This window comes from Chlorocebus sabaeus, chromosome 26, assembly GCF_047675955.1.
Source record: "Chlorocebus sabaeus isolate Y175 chromosome 26, mChlSab1.0.hap1, whole genome shotgun sequence".
Classification (NCBI taxonomy): domain Eukaryota; kingdom Metazoa; phylum Chordata; class Mammalia; order Primates; family Cercopithecidae; genus Chlorocebus; species Chlorocebus sabaeus.
In genome coordinates this window covers 55,871,731-55,884,460 of record NC_132929.1, presented here as the reverse complement: position 1 = coordinate 55,884,460, position 12,730 = coordinate 55,871,731, and positions in this window count along the sequence as shown.

Below are 12,730 nucleotides of genomic sequence, written 5' to 3'. Positions count from 1 at the left end.
CCCAGGCTGCAGTGAAATGGCGTGATCTCGGCTCACTGCAACCTCTGCCTCCTGTGTTCAAGTGATTCTCCTTCCTCAGCCTCCCAAGTATCTGGGATTATAGGCACCTGCCACCATGCCTGGCTAATTTTTAGTATATTTTTTAGTAGAGACGGGGTTTCACCTTGTTGGGCAAGCTGGTCTCGAACTCCTGACCTCAGGTGATCCACCCGTCTTGGCCTCCCAAAGTGCTGGGATTACAGGCATGAGCCACTGTGCCCAGCCTAGGTGACTTGTTTTACAGTGTTCCAATAAGCATCCTGCAGCAGTACCACACTAGAGAGTTTCTTTTTAACTTATTTTAGATTCGGGGGGTACCTGTGCAGGTTTGTTATATAGGTAAACTAGTGGCACGGGAGTTTGCTGCGCAGGTTATTTCATTACCCAGGTACTAAGACTAGTACCCAATAATTACTTTTTTTCTGCTCCTCTCCCTCTTTCCACCCTCCACTCTCAAGTAGGCCCTGGGGTCTGTTGTTCCCTTCTTTGTGTCTGTGTGTTCTCATCATTTAGCTCCCACTTAAAAGTGAGAATATGTGGTATTTGGTTTTCTGTTTCTGTGTTAGTTTACTAATGATAAGGGCCTCCAGCTTTATTCATGTTCCCGCAATAGACATCATCTAATTCTTTTTGATGGCTGCATAGTGTTCCATGGTGTATATACCACATTTTCTTTATCCAATCTGTCATTTGTGGGCATTTAGGTTGAGTCACGTCTTTGCTATTGTGAATAGGGCTCCAATGAACATTCATGTGCATGTGTCTTTATGGTAGAATGATTTATATTCCTCTGGGTATATACCCAGTAATGGGATTGTTGCATCAAATAGTAGCTCTGTTTTTTGCTCTTTGAGGAATTGATATACTGCCTTCCACAATAGTTAAACTAATTTACACTCCTACCAACAGTATATAAGCTCCCTTTTCTCTGCAATCTTGCCAGCATCTGTTATTAATATTTTTTTGACTTTTGAATAATAGTCATTTGATATGAGACGGCATCTCATTGTGGTTTTGATTTGCATTTCCACATTACAGAGTTTTTATGGACAACTCTTTGCCTTGAACTATTCATGGGATAAAGAGGGGAACTAAATATTACGATTGAGAACTTCAGAGGGTGTCCTACATGGACACTTCCTCATTTTATTAATTTCACCTCCCTGGTCCTCTTCCTGTTTCTCCCACAGTCCTCTTTGTAAGAGGTCCACCATCTGATGACTGCATCCTTCCTCAGAACAAATTACCCTACTCCACCTCAGAGCAGTGATTCTTCCATATGTTATGGAGTTCTTCTTGGCCTAAGTTTTTGCTGGCTCCAAAGCCAGGAATGATGAGCTATGGACCCATGGGCTGGGGTGGTTGATGGGGTAGGTACGTGTATGACTGAACTTCTCACCCGGGGAATTTTCATTATCTGAGGGCCAATATTTTTGTTTGTAAAAATGAAGGAAAGCTGCAATTGGGTTGCAAACTATCATATTTTGAAGTTTATGTTTTATAAATGAATAATTCCAAAAGAAAAATGTCCTATAACAAATCTGCTCTGAAGAATTAAATCACACTGAACTCTGGGTTTGATGATGGGCTACACATTTTATGCTCCACGCTGAAAACATTTGCTTTCAGTTTTGTCACGGTAGCTCAGTGACTCTGTTTGCCCTCATCTGGGGATGACATCAAAACATGAACCTTTGAGACCTCTGGGAATAGAAGGCTGTGCCTAGTGGACCCTTGGGCTTCTCTTGTGAGGGCCCTGGTTTGGACCTACACTCTGGTCTCACTCCTTAGATGATCATGGCCTCTGATTCCTTCTTGGAATGCCCAAGATGAAATACTTCATCATCTCAAGTGTTAATTTTTTTCTAAAGACTAGCTTAGTCTCCTGTAAGGAACTTGCATTTCTTATTAATAGTACTTCAGCCTTACTTCTTATGAAACATTAATCCTGATCTCCTTTCTGGGTCTGCCCTCATTCCAAGGAGTCTTCATATTAATTGAGAAAACCTTGCCTAAACCATCTGGGATGGATGGTGCTGTCTTCAAATAGTTTCTGTGTAACTTCAAATTTCTTTTGAAGAGCAGAGGGATGTTTCAGTTTATCTCACTACAAGTGACCATCTTAACAGTACTGACTTTTTCTTTCATCATAGTGTATTCTGTGTTCTTCGGTTGGCTCTGAACAATATCGTGGTGTCAGATGGGGTGACTTGGGCATGTCCAATATCTCCATTTCTCTTAGGAGGTCCTAACCCTCATCATCACCACATACACTGTGGTTGGTATGATGATCACTTCAAGAGTTTGTATCTTGAAATCACTGTCACTTGAACAAATAGAAATCTGATTTATGTTTCTCAAACTCTATGGGGGCAGATTTTATGTACTGAAGTGTTTCATGATCTACTGTGTGTTGGACTGTTAATTTGTTCTTTTCCTTTTTCTAAAATTAATTTTCCTCTCCTCTGCTCTCCTCTCCTCTCCCCTCCCCTCCCTCTCCCCCTCCCCTCCCCTCCCTTCCCCTCCCTTCCCCTCCCTTCCCTTCCCTTCCCCTCCCCTTCCCCTCCCTTCCCTTCCCTTCCCCTCCCTTCCCCTCCCTTCCCCTCCCTTCCCCTCCCTTCCCCTCCCTTCCCTTCCCTTCCCTTCCCTTCCCCTCCCTTCCCCTCCCTTCCCTTCCCTTCCCTTCCCTTTCCTTTCCTCCTTCCCTTCCCTTCCCTTTCCTTTTTCCTTTCCTTTTTCCTTTCCTTTTTCCTTTCCTTTTTCCTTTCCCCTTTCCTTTCCTTTCCTTTCCTTTCCTTTCCTTTCCTTTCCTTTCCTTTCCTTTCCTTTCCTTTCCTTTCCTTTCCTTTCCTTTCCTTTCCTTTCCTTTCCTTTCCTTTCCTTTCCTTTCCTTTCCTTTCCTTTCCCTTCCTTTCCTTTCCTTTCCTTTTCCTCTCCTTTCCCTCTCCTCTCCTCTCCTCTCCTCTCCTCTCCTCTCCTCTCCTCTCCTCTCCTTTCCTTTCCTTTCCTTTCCTTTCCGAGATGGAGTCTTGCCTTGTTGCCTTGTCTGGTCTGAAGCTCTGACCTCAAGCAATCCTCCTGCAATCCTCCTGCCTTGGCCTCCCAAAGTGCTGGGATTACAGACGGGAGCCACTGTACCTGGCTTAACTTGTTTTTTCAATGAGACTTTCGGACAACATACTGAGTTTGGGGGTTGTGTCAGTGAGACGGGTTAGCACTATGCTATAAATAACACCTAAATCTCACCTGTTTAAATCAGTAAAGCATTATTTTTGCTTTTGCTACAATTTACAGGGGAAACTTTTTCATGTCTCATGCAGATATGGAGGCTGACAGGGACCTCACTCTCTGTCTGTTACTGGTCTCCATGGCAGGAAGAAGGAAGGGAATGTGATAAATTGTACGTGGAAATTTTGTTTGTTTTATTTTGTTTTTCTTTTATTAAACTTTCTTGAGGTGTAATTCAAGTATCACAAACTGCATATATTTAAAGTGTACCTTTTGATGTATTTTGAGACATGCATGTAACTTTGATATCCTCACCATGATGAAGAGAATAAACATTTTCATCACCCCCAAAATGTTCCTTGTTTCACATGCCTGTCTCCACTCCTGTCTTCATGCAACCAGGGACCTGCTGTCTGTCAATGCAGGTTGATCTCCATGTTCCAGATTTTTTTTTCATAAATAGAAGTACACAGCACTTACTCTTCTTCTACTGGCTTCTTTCACGCAGCTCAATGATTTGAGGAATCACTCATGTTGTATGTGTATCAACAGTTCATTCTGTTTTATTGCTGAGTGGTATTCCATTGTGTGGCTATACCGCAATTTATTTATCTATTCCTGCACATGGAAAGTTGGTTTGTTTCTGGTTTGTGATGATCACGAATCAAGCTTATAAGAACATTTGGGTACAAGTCTTTGTGTAGACTTGTGCTTTTATTTATCTTGGATGCATACCTAGGAGTGAAGATGTTCCAAAGTGGTTGTACCATTTCACATTCCCTTAGCAGTTTATGAGAGTTCCAGTTGCTCCACATCTTCACCAACACGTGGTATGATCAGTTAAAAAACTTTTCACCCTTCTAATAGGTAGATAGTGGTATCTCAATGTAGTTTTAATTTGCATTTTCCTAATGACTAATTATATTGAGCATTTTTCATGTGTTATTGGCCGTATTGTGGAGTATCCTCAGGTGCTATGCTCCGGGGTTTGCTCTGGTGTGTCAGCTTGGTAAAATGACTTTTATCCTGTTTTTTTTTTTTTCTTCTAGTGAGGCTTCTAGTTAGTACGATATCTACATATTGTAGGACTAGTTAGCATCCCTGTTCCTACTTTGTTTTTATCTGAACCAGTTTAGCCCTTTCATTTCTCTCCTGACCTGTGGCTAGTTTATGGGCTCCCTATAAAAAGTCCCCTCCCATTCTCTTGGTTCCTGTGTCCCCAGGATGTTCTGTTTTTCCAGGCTCTGCCTCCTATTCCTGTCTGTCTGGTTGACTTGAGTGGCAGATCCTTTCCTTTAAACCTGATTTTTTCTTCTTAACCTGCTTCCCTTTTCCCTTTAACATTTTTGGGCTGGGATTTCAGAGCTACCCTGACCCTGATACTCTTTTGACTGAAATTCACACCATGCCCCAGAGTTGAATGTGAGCCCCTACCTGTTCTGGCATCATCCAGTTCCCTGGGATTCTATCCCTAGCCAGAAACCTGCATAGCCTTCTCTCCCAGGGTCACCCAGACAGCCCTGCAAAGAAAGCGATATTAAGCAGGACAGTTTGTAGACTGTAAAGAATTCATGAGAAAAGTAAGATGACATAAAATCCATTCTGTTCATCTAAAAAAATCTAACTAGCCAGATCCAGTTGTAGTTCCTCTTGTATCTCCTGCCAAGAGTGTCCTCTCTTCTAGCATCAGTCAATCTGAGACTGAAAGTCAGTGCAGGATGCAGGGTTTCCAAGGTTATGGGAGACTCTGGTTGATACTTGCAAACAACTGACAAGATGAATCAGTATGTGTCCTAGCAGGAGGCTAAAGGTGGATGGTTAAGTGTCTGGCAGACCCAGCCATGATAATGAAAGCTGCCTGTCAAGAAAGGTTGGGCTCCAGAAGGGGGTTTGGCTAACAGAACTAAAACTCAGAGATGGGGCCTCAAGCCAGAAGTACAAGCTAAAGCAAGTAGACTGTGTCTGAGAATCTAAGCAGAAGCTACCTGTGAGGTCTGGCTTTGCATCCAAGTCAGGCACACAGGACTGTTGAGGACACTGAGGCCTCAGGCGAGGACTCGAGTTTCCACAGTTTGCACGGGTCCCGCGAGCTGGGGAGGGTGGGGGTTCAGGCTGCTCCAGCTGTGGGTGCTGATGAGAGTGAAGGGGTAGGCGCCAGGAAGAATGTGACGAAGGGTGGCATGTGTTTGGCTTATTTATAGAAGACTAAAAATGAAAATCCCTTCTAGATGCAAACACTCACACTCCTGCTAAAGAACCCAAGAAAAGAAGCACACAAATCCAGTTTATGGACAGAGATTCTTCCTAAAGGTCTTAGCATGTTGTCTCATTTGTAGGAGTCACAGGTGGAAACTGTGATAATTCTGGCTCTTTCCTGTTATGGCCACCCTGCAGGGGACAGGGCCACTTGGAAGCACTTGAGCCTGGAAGAAGACATGCCTCCATTAAGTGGTGGGGCAGGGAGGGTGGAGGACTGGTCATGGAGGAAGTCCAATAAGCAAGTGAAACACAGCAGCCCTTCTCAACCTCATTGTGTATACACATGGGGAGCTTGTTAAAATATGGATTTTGATCCAGTAGGTTGAGGGTAGGGCACAAAATTATGCATTTCTAAGTTCTTAGGTGATGTCTGGTGCTGGTCTGTGGACCACACTTTGAGTAGCCAGGAAATATGATATTCAGAGGGTGGCAGCAGGTATGAGGACATCAAGGCCAAAAACTGTTGTCAGAGAGTAAAAGGGTGATGAGAATATTTGTATAGGTAGTGAAAATCAGTAACAGGGGCAAGCAGCAGGTGACATTCAGATGGAGATCCACAGTGTGCTATGCCTACATGGGATGCTGTCAGTGGGAGCGGATGTGGTGTGGAAAGAACATAGATATTGAAGCCAGATGGACTTGGGTTTGATGTCTGGGTCAGCTTTTTACTGGCTATTTGACCTTGATCAATTTAGCTCGGCTCTCTGGGGGAAGAGTTTACATATTGGTGCAAACTTTATTGGATTGTTGTGAATATTAAATATTTCAAGCTATGTAACAAATTGACATTGTGTGCCTCCTGATATGAAGCACTGAGACAAAACAGGATTATATCTGTTATTTTTGCAAAAAAACCCCAAAAAGCACATAATACAAATGTAACCATGTGGAAATCTGAAGCAAACCAAAATGTGATATCCTCCAATGGAACTGGGTTAAACTCTTCTAAAATATTGTGGTCATGCAATGGAACAGAACAGAGAGCCTGGGAATAAAAATGCACACTTATAACCATCTGATCTTTGACAAAATCAACAAAAATAAGCAATGAGGAAAGGATTCCCTCTTTAATAAATGGTGCTCGGATAACTGGCTAGTCATATGCAGAAGAATGAAACAACCACCACCTTTCACCATAAACAAAAATTAACTCAAGATGGATCAAAGATTTAAATATAAGACTTAAAACTATAAGAATCCTAGAAGAAAATCTAGGAAATACTATTCTGGACATTGGCCTTGGCAAAGAATTTATGGCTAAGATCTCAAAGGCAATTGCAACAAAACCAAAAATTGACAAGTGGGACCTAATTAAATTAAAGAGCTTCTGCACAGCAAAAGAAAAGATCAACAGAGTAAACAGACACTCTATGGAGTGGGAGAAAATGGTCACAAGCTATACATCCAAAAAAGGTCTAATATCTAGGATCTATAAGGAACTTAAATAATTTAACAAACAAAAAAATAAATGATGCTGTTAAAAAGCAGACAAAGGACATAAACAGACACTTCTTAAAAGAAGACACATACACAGCCAACAAATATATGAAAAAATGCTCAACATCACTAATCATCAGAAAAACGCCAATTGAAACCACATGAGATACCATCTCACACCAGTTAAAATGGCTATTACTAAAAAGTCAAAAAATAACAAACACTGGCAAAGCTGTGGGGAAAAGGGAATACGTATATACTGCAGGTGGGAATGTAAATTAGTTCATCCACTGTGGAAAGCAGTTTAGAGATTTCTCGAACTTAAAACAGGACTATCTTTTGACCCAGTAATCTTATTACAAAGGAAAGTAATTTTTTCTACAAAATGCACTCACTCACTGTGTATGTTCATCACAGCACTATTGGCGATAGAATCAACCTAGGTACCCATCCATGGTGGACTGGATACAGAAAATGTGGTAAATATACACCATGGAATTCTGTGCAGCCATAAAGAAGAATGAAATCATGTCCTTTGTAGCAAAATGGATGGAGTTGGAGGCCATTATCCTAAGTGAATTAACACAAGAACAGAAAACCAAATACCACATTTTCTCACTTATAAGTGGGAGCTAAACGTTGGAGTATGCATGGACACAAAGACAGGAATGATAGACACTGAGGACTCCAAAGGGAGGGAGAGAGGTGTGCAAGGGCTGAAAAACTAACTATTGGGTACTACACTCACTACCTCCATGACGGGATCATCCTTACCCCAAACCTCAGCATCACACAACATATCCAAGCCACAAAACTGCACACGAACCCCCTGAATCTAAAATAAAACTTCAATTGAAAAATTATTATGGCCATGAAATACAAGTACTTCAGAGAAAGCCATCTGCATGTATACACATATGCATGCACACACACATATTCTTACATGCACACATATATGGAGGAGAGAGATTCAGAGAGAGAGAGAGAGAGACAGAGAGAGATAAGACACATGTGGTAAAATATGAAACATGGCTACCCCTCATTTTGCAAAGAATCTGAGGGAGAAGAGAGACCGAGGGAGCAGGCCAGCCTGAGTCTCCACAGCCTTTCAGACTGTCAGCAGGAAGTCCACTCAACAAGGCCCCCTCGACTGTGCCAAGGACAAGCCTTTCTGCTGTTTCCCACCATTGTGGATAATGGGAGCTACTTCTTAACTTTGGCCTCACTGTTAATCACCTGGAAACTATATTGTGCAATTAATTTTAGGTGATAGGCTTCTAAGGTCATTGAGAAGCTTTGCATGCTTTCTGTCTCTTTACTTCCCTTTTCATCTGCTCCTGAACCCACTGCATCAAAGTATTCTCTGTTGGTTCTATTGAATCTCCACTGGAAAAACTTTCTAACTGTCCAATCCAGTAGACACTTTTGACTATTTATATTATTTGGCCTCTTGAAATACACTTGGATTTGTTCTCTAATCCCTCCAACCCGAAACTCTTCTGCCCTGGCTTCCTTGTGACTCTTTCCTGGTCTCATAAATGAAGGGGCATCACCTTCATCCACCTTCACTTCTGGGAAGCGTCATCCCGGCCATCTACATGGTAACTTTTTGCCCAGCTTTTCCTTAAATGTTGGGATTCTCTGGTGCTCAGTTCATTATCTTTTTTTCTTCTTTCTCCACAATATGCTTCATTCTTTTTCTCCCTCTCTTCTTCTTCAAGTCAGGAAACTTTTAGTTGCATGTGACAAAAACTCCACTCAATTCTTGTCTCAAAATTTTTAATTGTGGCAAAATACATGTAACATAAAATTTATCATCCTAATCATGTTTAAGTGTGTAGTTCAGTGGTGTTGAGTACATTCACATTGTTGTGCAACTAATCTCCAGTATGTTTTCATCTTGTAAAATGGAACCTCTGTACCCATTAAGAGCTCCCCATTCTCCTTCATCCCAGCCCTGGCAACCACCATTCTTCTTTCTGTGTCTGTAAACTTGACCACTCTGGGTACCTCACGTAGGTGGAATCCTACAATATTTGTCCTTTTGTAAATGGCTTCTTTCACTTAGCATAATGTCTTCAAATTCATCCATATTGTAGCATGTATCAGAATGTTCTTCCTTTCTAAGGCTGAAAAATATTCCATCATATGTATATACCTCATTTTGTTGATTCATTTATCTGTCAGTGGACACTTGGGTTGCTTCTATCCGTTGCCTATTTTGAATAGTGCTGCTATGAACATGGGTGTACAAATGTCTCTTCAAGACCCTGCTTTCAATTCTTTTGGATATATATCCAAAAGTGGCATTGCTGGACCACTACATTTCTAAACTCCCCCACACACCCATAAAAAGAGAAATAGGAGAAGAAAAAAATAAAAAGGGAGAGCTGTGGGCACAGTAACTGGGACATGTGGAGGTGGACTCCGGGCCGCTTAGACATAGGAGCTCGGTTGGTGCTGTCATGGTACAGTTCTGCTTTTTGGGTCTTGACTTTTTCCTGTCTGCTGACCTGGTGCTGAAGAAACTCTTTTTCCATGTGGTGGGAACATTTTCTTCAAAGGCTTCAGATTCACATCTTGCCAGCATGGAAACCCCAGCAGAGAGAGAATATCTCTCCTAAGACTACTTGTCAATCCTATACAACTAAAGACAAAAAGCTATTCTACTGAGAATGCCGGAGCAGATAGGTGAAAAGGGCTTTGCTCTTGATCATATCCTTGAACTACTTTCAAAAGCTGGAACTCATTTCCTCCAGACATCTCTCAATGTGAGGTAATTAAATGTCTTCATTGCTTAAGCCTCTGCTTTGCATTGCTTCTTGAAGGCAACACATAACTGCTATGCTGTATAACCACAATAAAGTCTCCCCTTATAGAAAAAGAGAGGAGAAATAATATGCTGTGGTCACATGTTCTGCTGTAGTGGAAAAGCAACAATTCCCTTCTCTGGCAGTGGGGTGACTCATCATCAATCAATTTGGCTACACTTCATTTCGCTCTTTAAGAAAATTTCTCTTGTCCATTGAGGAACAGATTCAACTGATATGCCTTTTCCTTTTTGCTTGGAATGCAGATATGGTGGCTGGAGTTGCAGCAGTTTGGGGGAGGAATATGAGGGAAAAGCCAAGAAAATCTCAGAGATGTTAGCCCTAAAGCTACTGGATTGATGTCAGTAACCACCTACTTCCAGCCTTCTTGTTGCACAGAAAAATTTTAAGTGCTCTTTGAATCTAAGCTTCAGCTTTTTAATATCTGTGTCTTAGCTGCAGGCCTAGATGTTTTGCTTTGTAGTTTTCTTCAGACATGGCTTTGTGGCAACATGAAACAACAGAACTGGGAGGTAAGGCCCTTGCCCAGGTAGCATCACCATAGATGGGTTTGACTCCAGAGGCAGCAGTAGACACTGGACCAAATTGAGGACTAGCTAAAACAAGGACAGGGTGGAAGTACCTTTCCATAAGACATGCCCACCAATGTGCCATGTCAGGTTACCATTGCCATGACAATACCAAGAAGTTATCACCCCTTTCCATGTCAATGACTGATGACCCAGAAGTTACCACCCTTTTTCTAGAAATTTCTGCAGTCTGCCCCTTAATTTTCATATAATTAAAAGTAGGTATAAACATGACTGCAGAACTGGCTCTGACCTGCTACCCTGAGCACACTGCCTATGGGGTAGCCCTGCTCTGCAAGGGGCAGCACCTCTGCTGCTGCTGTACACTGCTGCTTCAATCAAAGTTGCTGTTTAACACCACTGACTTGCCCTTGAATTCCTTCCCAGGCAAAGCCAAGAACCCTCCCAGGCTAAGTCCCAGTTTTGAGGTGTGCCTACCCTGTGTCAGGTTCTCCTGCTGGCTGCTGTATCTGCCAGCAGGAACAGTTTGAGAGGAGCTCCACCTGGTCTTAGTCTTATTCTCAACCATGTTTCCTGCTTTGTAGTTTTCTGCAAAGCATTCTCTTCCTCATCAAACTTTCACTTACTAATTTTTGCAACTACTAATAATTCATGCCTTAGTCAATTATGACTGTAGTGTTGGCCATATGATGATTCTTCTAATTCCATTCTTTCTTCTACATTTATTAGTTGGTATTCTACTATGAGGTAGAACTTCTCCTTTGTGTATTTATCCATTTATTTATTTAAATCAATACAGATTCATGGATTCTTATTTTATTAAACAGATTACAATCCATTATTATCATTATTTATTTTGATGCCCAAAGCCTGACTAGTGGGAGACCTTCCAAGTTGGCTCCTTTGTCCTGTGTCCATGTTTCTATTAATGTTTGAGTGTTTTCTTTGTTTTTGGCATATCAAAGTATTCTAGGTTCTTCTTGCATTTTCCCTGCACTCAGGGATTTCTTCATGGAGTCCTGCTCCTTTTAGTGAAGAATAAGATCTAAAAGCCAAAATTCAAAAGATCTGGTGTGTTTCTGGGAGGTCATAGCTTCTCAGCCCTCTTAGTAGAAACAGTCAGGAAATATGTGCATCTAAATACATTTATGTACATACATACCTTCACATGTCTCTCTATATTTATCTCCCTTTGTTTATTAAAAATGGTAAATCTACATTGATATTTCCAGTTCCAATCCACCACCCCAGGATTTGTTCATATCTTTCCAGTTTTCATATGCTACCTCTCTTTGGTGACAGTGAGAAATCTGGCTATAATTACCTGCAATATGCTTACTCATATACTCAATCTCTTTTATGTAACCCATCTCTCAGTTCTCAACCTGTTGCACAGTGTAGCTGCACCAGCCAAGTTCTATTATCCCTCTCCCCTAGATGCATATTTTCTAACTAAGTTTCCTAAGATTCCTGGCTTAATGGGCAGATGATCTGAGTCCTGGGATAGATGAGGATTCAGCTACTTACTTTGCTACTATACAACATGCATCACCAGCTTCTCAGTCAGAAAGCAGAGGGATTTCCATCACTCTCCACTTTGCATTGACTCAGCCAATTCTGTTCTTAGGCTGTTTTTTCTTTTTGTTTGTTTGTTTGTTTTTGTTGTTTTTTTAATTTGTTTTTGGCAGCACCTCACTTCTGCTACCAATTTCTGCCGTGAAGACTATTTGGTTTGCAAGAAACTCAAATCAAATTAACATAGACAACAACAATAATAAAAGGTAATTCATTGGCTCACAATTGGCAAGTTCAGGGGAGAATCCAGCTTCAGGTTTAGCTAAATTAGGATGCAAGGGTTGTTGTCTGGATTTTGTCTTTCTTTCCATCTCTTGTTCTGTCTTCCTCTGTGTGGGGGCTTTAGTCTGCAGTTAGGCTTCCTTGATTCCATGTATCTACCTCAGAGAAGATTCCGCATTGGTCTTTCTTGGCTTAAGTGCCCATCCTGGAATAATGCAAGGGCCTTGGTTGCTATGATTGGCCATGTTTCACCTGGGATTGTGGCAGCTTTATGACTGACATTCCCAACAATCGTGTTTGATACTTCTACATCAAGTAAAGCGGTATGTCTTCCATATAGGCGATCTCATCTGGATTTATCACTTCAACTATTAGCAATAGAGTGCCAACAATTTCCAAACTGAATTCCTTTGCCTTGACATCCATCTTGAATTCAGGACCAGGATATCCAATTGCCTTCTGGAGATCTGTCCCCATCTGGGCATCTTCAGACACAACATTTCCAAGGCTCAACATATTAGTGATCACCAATGGTGGTGCAAAAACCTTGCAGAAACCTTGCAAGGGGTGGTGCCAGAAGAAATTGGGAAAATCCTGCTTGGATTTACA